Source organism: Microtus oregoni, unplaced genomic scaffold, assembly GCF_018167655.1.
Source record: "Microtus oregoni isolate MIOR12 unplaced genomic scaffold, Mior012 000031F_ref0000149, whole genome shotgun sequence".
Taxonomy (NCBI): domain Eukaryota; kingdom Metazoa; phylum Chordata; class Mammalia; order Rodentia; family Cricetidae; genus Microtus; species Microtus oregoni.
In genome coordinates this window covers 28,854,430-28,864,452 of record NW_024543090.1, presented here as the reverse complement: position 1 = coordinate 28,864,452, position 10,023 = coordinate 28,854,430, and positions in this window count along the sequence as shown.

Here is a 10,023-nt window from a genome sequence, read left to right as displayed (position 1 = left end):
AGGAGTCACATGTCTCTGCCCGCCCCCAACATTAGGGTTACTGTGCACGCTGCCACTCTGACAGGAGTGCTTGGGACACACACTTCCTCAGCAAGCACTTTACCCCCTGACCCATGTCCCCACAGCCTGAAGTCTACTTGTGCCAGGCACAAAGGGTACTCAACACATTTAATCTTGTTAACCCACAAATGGCATATGGGAGAGGAATTACTGTCAGATAAAGAAGCTGAGACATCAAGTAATTTGTGTAAGTGGTACCGTGAATTAATAACCATCAGAGACTTGAGTTCACCTAGTAGCCTGAGGGGGCTTGAGGGTCTCTATGAATATCTGTTTTGAACTCAACGTGGTGCAGAGAGAAAGGGCAGTAGCTCTGAGAAAACACAGGGATGGTCTGCTTGGTGCCTAAAAAGACAATTACTGCTTGTGGGGAGAAAGTCTAAGACAAGAGGCTCATAACCATGTATGGCCTAAAGGAATCCAAGAAACCAAAGAGCAAGGTGTGCTTCCCAGGTGGGGCCTCTGGGACCTAGGAGTGCCTGCCTCCAGCTCCACCCCACCTCAGGTTTACAGCCAGTTCTGTTAACCATGTCTCCTGTGCCACAGAGGTCAGGACTGTGGGGATGGGAAAAAGATATTATCTCTGCAGCAAGGTCTGCTTCTCACATCCGTCCAGTCCTGCAGCAGGCAAGAACTCTCGGGCAAGATGAAGGGACCACCAAGGTCAGCAGGCTGCAACTGGGGAATGCCTTCCTCTGAATGTTATAACTGAGAGAGAGAGGAACAGACAGACAAGCAGAGATAGGAAATACACATGGGGACTGCAGAGATGGCAAGGGCAGGTACCTGTTTTCACGAAGGAGCTGAGTTCCAGTCCCCGTATCCTGGGCAAGCTGCTCACAATCACCTGCACCCGTAGCTCCAGAGGACAGGACCCGCTCTTCTAGTCTCCTTGGCCACCTGCATTCAAGTCACTCATTTGTCTTCTTTCTTTCTTTTATTTTTTTGAAAGAGAGTCTTTCTCTGTAGGCTAGGTTGGCCTTGATTCTCCTGCCTCAGTCTCCCAAATGCTAGGACTGTACCAGGTTCAGCTCAATATAATGGATTATGCTTTATGTTGAGGTGTACAACTAAATTCTTCTTTTCACTTCCCAAAGATGTACTCCTGGGGCCAGTCAGATAAAGCTGTTTACAGGCAAGCCTAAAGACCTGAGTTCGATTCCCAGGACCCACATGGTAGAAAGAGAGAAACAACTACAAACACACAAGTGAGGGGGGGAATACACATGCACAGGCACACACATGCATGAACACACAATAAATAAAAATGTAACATTCTTCTTTGGCATGGAGTAGGAGGGACTCGTGAGCTTCCACCCCTAACCGAAGACGGTTTTCTTTAAGCATATGGCTGGGTCTTGGTAGACCAGACACTGTCCAGTGGGTGATCCTATGCCTCAGAATATCTGAGCAGCACACATGGGAGTTGATAGGTTGTTTTAAAGAACAAAAAGCTGAAAGGGGCAGGAAGTGGAGACGAATCTGAAGGGAATTAGGTAGGGGAGTTGTGGGTAAACATGACCGAAATATATTGTATAAAATCCTAAAACAAGTATTTTCAAAAATTTTCAAGATTTACTTCTTTTGAAAAAAGGCTTTCCTATATCCCACTGAACTGCCTCAAGGATGCTCACTGCCTTCTTCCATTTTCAGCATGGTGGTCCCAGTCTGGGCACAGACTTCCTATATCTTGTGACTGTTCTATATTGATAGATTGGACCCAGGGTCTACATAAGAAGCAAATGATTGTGTAGGATGAGGGGGGCAGGAGAACGGGGAGCTGATATATCTCAAGGAACCTGGTAAGGCCAGGATATTAGACTCTGTTTTGCTTTGTTTTTTGAGGAGTTTTGGGAGAGGTGGTTATTTGTGAAGGTGCTGGGTTCTAGGGTGTTGATAGAGAAGGAGGGAACGAACGGGTCTAAGTCACCCCTGTGACACACTAACCAGGTCTTCACGCAGGCAAGCTCCCCAGACAGGTTGGGCTGGTCAACTGAAGGGCTACTGCCACCTTCCTGGGCTGGGTTTGTTTCTTACACACCCCTGAGGAGCAGCACCTCGCTCTGGGAGCCTTCCCCACCATCCAGGTAGGGCGGTGGCGAGGTCCTTCCCTTGCTTTCAGGGATCAGCTACTCTGAATCATAGGCCAACACCCTGGGGCAGACAAAAACTGTTCCTTCCTCTTAGTCAGCCCTACACAGGACCAAGCATACAACATTTTGTGTCAAAGGTGGTAGGTTCAGGGATCCAACAGAGCTCAGCTGTGAGCCTGGGCTTGCCCCAAAGCTGGGGATTTTCTCCCTACTTGCCCTTCTGTCAGGGTTCCCTGGTTTTGAGTAAGCGCCCATTTCTGAAACCTTGGGCTAGGTCCCCAGTCAAGCATCCACATTCCATGCTCTCTGCAGCAGGCTGCCAGCTTGGCTTGCCTGAGGCTTCACTGTGCTTTCTGATCTCAGGGCGTTTCTGGGACCTCTGTGCTGGAACCATCTGTTTCTCCATCCCTTCCATGCTTCTTTTTCTTTTTTCTTTTACTTCTTTCTTTACCCCCTCATTCCCATTCCTTCTTTCCTTTACTTAAGATAAAGCTTCAGATAGGCCAAATTGACCTCAAACTCAATACGCCTGTGAATGATATAGGATGACCTTGAACTCCTGTTCCTTCAGCCTCTGCCTTCAGAGTGCTGGGATTAAAGGCATGTGTTATTGTACTTAGTTTATACAGTGTTGGGGATTGAACCCAGGCTTTTGTGCACGCTAGCTAAGCATCCTACTGAGTTGCTGAGCTACATCCAGTGTGGGGTGCAGGGGTCCTGGGAAATGAACTCAGGACTTCATGCATGCTAGCCAAATGCCCGACCACCTGAGCTACATCTCCAGCACCCCTACTACCCTCCCAGTGTCTTTAGTTCTATTCCAAGTACCTCAGCATTGACCAGCCATTTCAGGGGCTGAAGAAGCACTGACACTCAACCCCTCTCTGCTCCCTCAGAGGAGCCCACATTGGCCTTGGTAAGGACCTCAAAACTTACCCACATGGAAGGCGTAACGTGTGACCTCATCATCATCACCACCCCATTTCCCACAGGCACCTCCCTACCCAACCTGGCTCTCTGGGTTACGATAGCCTGAATATGGCACTTGAGGAATTTGAGGCTGTTAGAATGGGCACGTCACTCCATGGGTTTAAAAGGTCAAAGAAGTACTTGCATTCACCTCTGCATGAGCTAAAGAAAACAATCTATAGAAATAAGTATAGTTGCTCCCATTTGAAAGAATCAGGGAATGTTGGTCAAATGCTCTTTTTCTATTTCTCTAAGTGAAGATCTGTTTCTTTCTCACAGGGAAGCTAAGAAGAATCCATGGCTGGGGAGTGTCCTCTGCCTGTCAGTGGCAGGATATCCAGAGGTTTCTCCTTTCTTCCCAGTCCTTCATGAAGGAGTCAGTTCCTGTGTGTGCCCCACTACCCCAAACCCTGGGATGGAGTAGCAGTTGGAGGTAGCCTCAAGCAGAAATGTGAGTTTGAGAAAAAAATAAAATCCAAGGTTATTCCAGATGAACCTGCTAAATTTTAACATTTACCCAGAGTCTCAAACTCGGAGAACGTGCTAAGCCACAAAGGTGATCTGAGGGCTGTGGCAAATGTTCCCTCAGCGAAAGGGGCCCCAACACCAAGAGGATCAAGCTCAGCCCGTCCAGCCCCAGACCTGCTTGGCCTGCATTCCTAGGACTCACAGGCCCAGACTTGGTGTGAGACTCTTGAGGTGCTGACCAACTTTGGCTGCCCAGCAGAGAGGATGGGCTGAGGGGATGGGCTCTGTCTAGGTGAGGAGGAAGTGAAGCCGCTCCTCTTGCATCTGAATAGATAGTGGAGACGCTCATGCATGGGTCTGACCTCTCCTCCCAGCCCTGGTGCTTTCCTGCTCTGCCCTAAAGTCTCCTGCTGTCAACAGGATTAAAGTCTTTCTACCTCCACATTCTCTAGGTACCACGCCCTGTCCTTTCTCCTTCTCCAGGGCTCACCCGATTCAGTAAGTCCTCACGGGCTCACCCCCTCTGGCAGCATCCGTTTTCCAGAACTTAGGGCTTCTCCCTGATCCATGAAGCCTGGGATTCCTGTGGCTGGATGTGTTCTGCCTACTCCCTCCCAGTGTCACCCCATCTCCTCTCATGAGCTTTGTGCCCTGTAATATAAGGTATGGCACTGTTCCATCCACAAGAGATGGCCAGAGGCCTATGGCATTTGGCTCCCATGTGAAGAAGGAGGTCTTTCCCCTATTTGGTAAGCTGTGGCCTACCAACTAAAGGGTACTTCCTTCCTAGGCCCTGCTAATTGATGCTCTTGGGGCTCCCTGCTCTCTGAACCCCACACTAAATACTACTACACTGTGTGTGTCTGACTGATAACTTGTCCTGCACCCTATAACGAACTTAAAAAGGCATGGGTCTACCTTGCTCCATGGACTCTCATTGGGCAGCATCAATAGATTTTGAACTGAAGAGATATTGAAGGTGGGGCCAGTATTAGTTTGTTCTTCTACCTTAAGGGAAGGCCCAGAGATTCCTTCACAGAGTATTCAAAAACAAGGCTCTCCCTGTGCAGGCTACCCTCAACTCAACCTTATGATTGAAGGACTGGTTGGGGTGCTACCTGTGCCATCTGCTATGATCTGAGTGCTTATCCCCCCTCCCTTCATGTACATGTTGAAGCTTAATCCCCAATTTGATAGTAACAGGAGGTGAGGCCCGAACTAATTCGGACACCACCCTTCATGGTTTACTCTACAGTGACCAGGAAGTGCTCTGTGCTGACCCAACCCAAAGAAGGACGCAGTCGGGTATCTGTCAGCTTGTATGGCATGTCCCTTTTGAATGCTCTTCTTCAAGAGAGCGGGGACTTTTCTCCACTCACTCTCCACCCTCCCTGCTGATTCTGAGTCACCCAGACAACGCCAGCCGCTGCCTTAGGAGCCTGCTCATGGTCTCCTCGGTGTTGGAGGACCATCTCTCTCTGGTGCTAGAAAAACATGGGTATAGAAGTGGATAGACAAAGGAAAAACGCCAATGCCAACTGTGCTGAAGCCCTTTGTCCTTGGGGGCTGTAGAGCATTCAGTACCCCCCGAATCCCTCCAAGGAAAACCTTCTAAGAACCAGCCACCACTTCCTGTCTTCAAATTGTGGATCTAGTGCAGCAGCCATAGTCACAGAGCCTTCCAGATGCAAGAAGCTAAGTTTCCCATTGTGTAGCCTGGGCATCTTATCACACTCTCTGAGCCTTGGTGCTAGGGTGATGCCAAACAAAATGGCTCTGGATATCATGAAACATCATCTCGGCTAAGTGTCTACTGACCACAGCGTTTTGTAATATCAGCTCCCCTAACCTGCAAAGCTCAGGTCGTTGTGATAGTCATTAAGCCATCGACCCAGCAGGGTCCCTCAGCCTTCATGCTATGCAGGGATACCTGTAGCTGTGGGCAACTGGTGAGAAATAAAATCCCTTGGAGTGAGGGCCTACCCAAGGTAGCCATCTACTCTCAGGCCAGCAAACAGCTTCTCTCTCCATAGTGGGCATGTTGACCTACCAACTTCCATGAGCTCCTAGATGGAAAATAAAAGGTCCATAACCCCATTGATGAGCTGGGATGCCTCAGGGAACAAAGCGCCCAGGGTCATGTCTGAGATAACCAAGACTGAATTTGGGAGGCCGGGATGGTCTTTGGGGAGTATTGATGAGGTCTTAATCAAGTACCTAAAACTTTACAGGCGAGTATCAGTCAGACCCACAGCTACCACTCAGCGTGGACGCAAACAGCTAGCTGCCTAACCTTCTAAGCCTATGACGCCATCAGTAAACTGGAACTTACCTTTCTCGAAACCCCGAAACCAAATTGTAGCTGCTATTGTTTGTTGGTAGTTTCTGCTGCCCGGATATTTCCCTGAACATGGCCCTCTCCCCAAACCTGTTCCTTCCCGACCTCTACACAAGCAGGAGGTGACCTCCTTCTGACTCATGCTACATAACCATCTAACGTCTCGGTTTCTGCTTTGGAGAATTCTGTCCTAGGCCACGACGTAGTTAGACAAAAGCCCCAAACCACTCTAGATATGAGATGCTTGTTGTACCGCTCAGAAGGCTTGAGGGTACTGCAGCCAATTGTTGATTAGAGCTAATTTTCCGTATCTTTTAAGAACCTTAGCAATGGCCCTGGGTTTTTATAAATAGGAAGTACCTGGATCATCAGCAAGTAGCCAAGTGCAGCCTAGAAAACCTCTGCTCTGGTGAATACAAGTCCAGCCTCACTCGGGGAACTGGGCACCCGTACCCCCTCTCATGCTCACCTCCTTCACACTGTAACCACATTGTCTTCCGCCTCACGGTTATCACCAGGGACTCTAAGTTTTCAGACTGCAGGACGGGTTATTCAGCACAGATCTTAAAGGGTCCAAGGATAAGAATATAAAAATGCAGATCCCAAAAATAAGAATGTAGAAATAAAGAAATGGAAAGTTGTAAGCCTAAGAGAATGAGAGCAGACTGTCAACAGCTTTCTCAGCAGCTTGAGGATTAACTATTAACAGTGGGTTACTCCACTTTACAACCCATAGTTCTATTTACAAGGCCAAAGCATCTTTCTGCAAACTGAGAGCTAACCTATGGATATGAGCTGAGTCAACTTTACGGATATGAGCTGAGTCAGCTTTTAGGAGATGGATATATGACCTCTGGGTCATGCATTATCCCTGCTATGTGAAACTGGCAGCATCGAAGAGGAGATCACAGGGCTTCAGTAAACACCCCCTAAAAATACCAGGGAAGAGAATAGATTAAGTGCAAACACTAGTTTAACTGAAAAACTCCCTTAATGGAGATTGTAAAGTAAGGCAATCTGCATCTGAATTTTACCTTGAGATTGTAAAAATTCCTTTGTTCAGACCTAATGCTTGGTGCCCCTACTATAAAAAGGTGGGTTCAGAAACCGGCCTTGGCCACAAGCTTAACAAAATCCATCTCTGGCTGTAGTCTCAGCTAACTGATAAGCTTTTTGTGCCCCATGGAGATTCTATTTATTTATTTACTCATTTATTTATTTATTTATTTTTACCTTTTCCTAGATTCTGGTTTCTGGAATAAAGTTTGCTTCTGGTTTATTAGACTTTAGTGGTCTGTCCCCATCTTTACAAGACCCGCCCCCCCCCAACCCAACAGATCTAATTTGTGATCTCTTTCCTTTTTGTATTCTTAGCTTTAACACATAGCAAGCACATACCTCCATCTCATCCCCCCACCTCGTTTCCAACTTTTCATGTCATTTCAGAGGACAGTGTTGAGGAATGTCTCCACATGCCTTTTTCATGTAATTCTCCCATCCAAAAACTAACCAGGCCCGACTCTGCTTAGCTTCTGCCATCAGACAATAAATATGGGGCACATTCAGGGTGATATGGCTATAGACAACTTCTTGTAATTCCTCCCTTACATGGGTCAGTTCTTTCTGGGTACAGACAGCTCAGCTTCAGTCTGACAGCCTCACTCACAGTACAACAAAGCAACTTCTACAGGTCCCTTACAATCCCGTTCCCTGTTCATCACTTTCAGAAACTGAAATCTACTCTTGGGTTCCATCCTCCATTCTCGGCATGTCCCTGTCTTCCTTTGGTGGACCACATTCATGAAGGAGGCACACCACACCATAAGAGAAAGGAAGATGGCCCCAACTGACGTTCCGTCTGAGAAGACAACTCAGCCCCAGCTGTAAGTCTTACCATCTTAGCGAGGACCCTGCAGCTCAGAGCTTAGAGAGGGATTCCAATTACGCAGCTATGGGGAAAACACTATCTATGCAAGTGTGGGACATTTTGGTGATATGGAACTTTTGGGGTTACTCACTTACTCTCCCCACTGGTTCACCAAATTATCCTTGTGCGGGATTGTTATGCTGTCTGTTATTGGTACCCTATCTGGCGTGAGTTGGTGTCTTCCCTAGGAAAGGTGAGTGGTTCTCACACTTGCCCACAGTTGTTCGACGGCAGCGCAGGAGTCGCAGGAGTCAAGGTCTTGCACCAAGGGCCTGCTGCACTCTGCCTTCTGCTCGATCAGTGCTGTCCTCATGTCCTTTCCTGCACTCTGTACCCCTGTCTGTCTTCGCTGGCCAGCCAGGGCCGTGCAATCTTGGGATTCTCCAAGCTCTGTAAGATCTCTGATCTGCCCCAATCCTGGCCAAGTCCCAACAGGATAGCATAGAAACTCTAGATAAAGATGAAATCATCTTTTTCTTATATTATTTTTCTAAACTGCCTTTTTCCTGCCCAGGACTAGGCAGCGTTTTCACACAGCTGGGGAGGAACAAATTCAAAAAGACATTCTCGAATTCCTGGTTTCCAAAAGAGCCCTCTAAGTCTTGCAAACAAAAAATTAGCATTTCAAAGTGAAGACTTCCCTTTCCACACTGCCAGTGGGCTTTCTATTCAAATGAGCTATTCTAGTGTTTCCTTTGTGAGTGGGCTCAGACAGAACTGAGGCTTCGGGCTTACTTGTTTTCAATTATTGGGCCACTGTTGGGCTAAGGGTTTGGGCAGGCTGCTCTAGGGAAAGTGGATCTGGGAAGAGTCTGGTCTGGACGTCAAGAATCAGCAAAAGGCATCAAGTGAGAAGAGAGGTCACCAAGATGGAGGCAAATTTTTTTGACCTTGGCCAAGATGATCTCCTCCTAATCCTCCCTCTGGACTCTTTCAGAGAACTTCCCCTTTATCCTACAGGAGGCAGGGTTGGAACTGCTGAGTCTTCCTGAGCATACCAAGACTTTCCCCTTAGATTATTAGCTCAAGTGTGAAGAACTTAGCAACAAAGGTTTGAAATAAACCAAACCAGAGGCCCTCAATGCCAGGGTGCAGTCAACAGCGCCTTTGTCGGTATTTATGGTCAGACACACCCCTTAGAAATTGCCAACCAGCTTCAACTGGATTTGCTAGTGGGTCATCTTATAGCCAGCTGGTGGTGGCTTTCTGTGGCCAGCTTGCTTGGGCTTGTATCCACTATAATCTCCTTAGGAGAAAGGGACATTTTCTTAGGAGCCAGTGGGACTAAAAGGTTGCCCAGATGGAAGACATAGTCCCCTATTGTCAGGTGTCCTGACAGTTTCCCAGCCCATCATGTCTAGAGGTCTTGACCTGGGGTCCTGAGGACCTGGGGACTTGGTGGAGGCACTCACTCACAAGTCACCAAAGCTGACCATCTGGAGAGGCTCACACTAGAGCAGAAGATCTTCCTACTCCAGTCCTTTCCCATAAGCAGTTGCTCTGATCTGCTGATTGATGGGCATAGTCTTGCTTTTGAAAAATATAGCCAGAAATGTACTTCTTGTAGGATTTGAATGGGAAAAGGGCTGTGTGAAGAGAAAGTGGGATGGATCACACACACACACACACACACACACACACACACACGACCCTGCACAGAAGTGGCAACTGGGGGTGAAGCTGGGGCTTGGAGGGTGTCAAGTTCAGAATCTGAGCTGGAGGTTGAGAGGTCGTTAAATGTAACGCGAAGGCAAGTATTAGTGTGATAGAAATGGCGGCTAACAAGGTATGATACTTGCTTAAAAATAAAGGCAAAAATAAAACGTAAAATTGTGGTACAGGAGGAGGAAACCCCACAAACAACTTGGCAGTCAAAAGAATCAAAGGACACAGAATGGGGGAGGTCTACCCCATCCCTCGATTGCGGGCATCTCCCCTGGCCATGTCTGTACCATGGATGCAACCGCAGCTTGTTACCTCACCAACACGGTCAGCCAGCCCCCAGGCTCAGCCCCCAAGAGCTACCCCCTTTCCTCCTCTGGCAAGTAGATCTCCTGCCAAGTCTCCCAGTTGCCCCTATAACCCCCAGCCTGCAGCTGAGATCGAAACTGGGAATGTGCCCTCCGAAACTGGACGTGAAGGTTGCACACATTAATGCACCCAGGGAA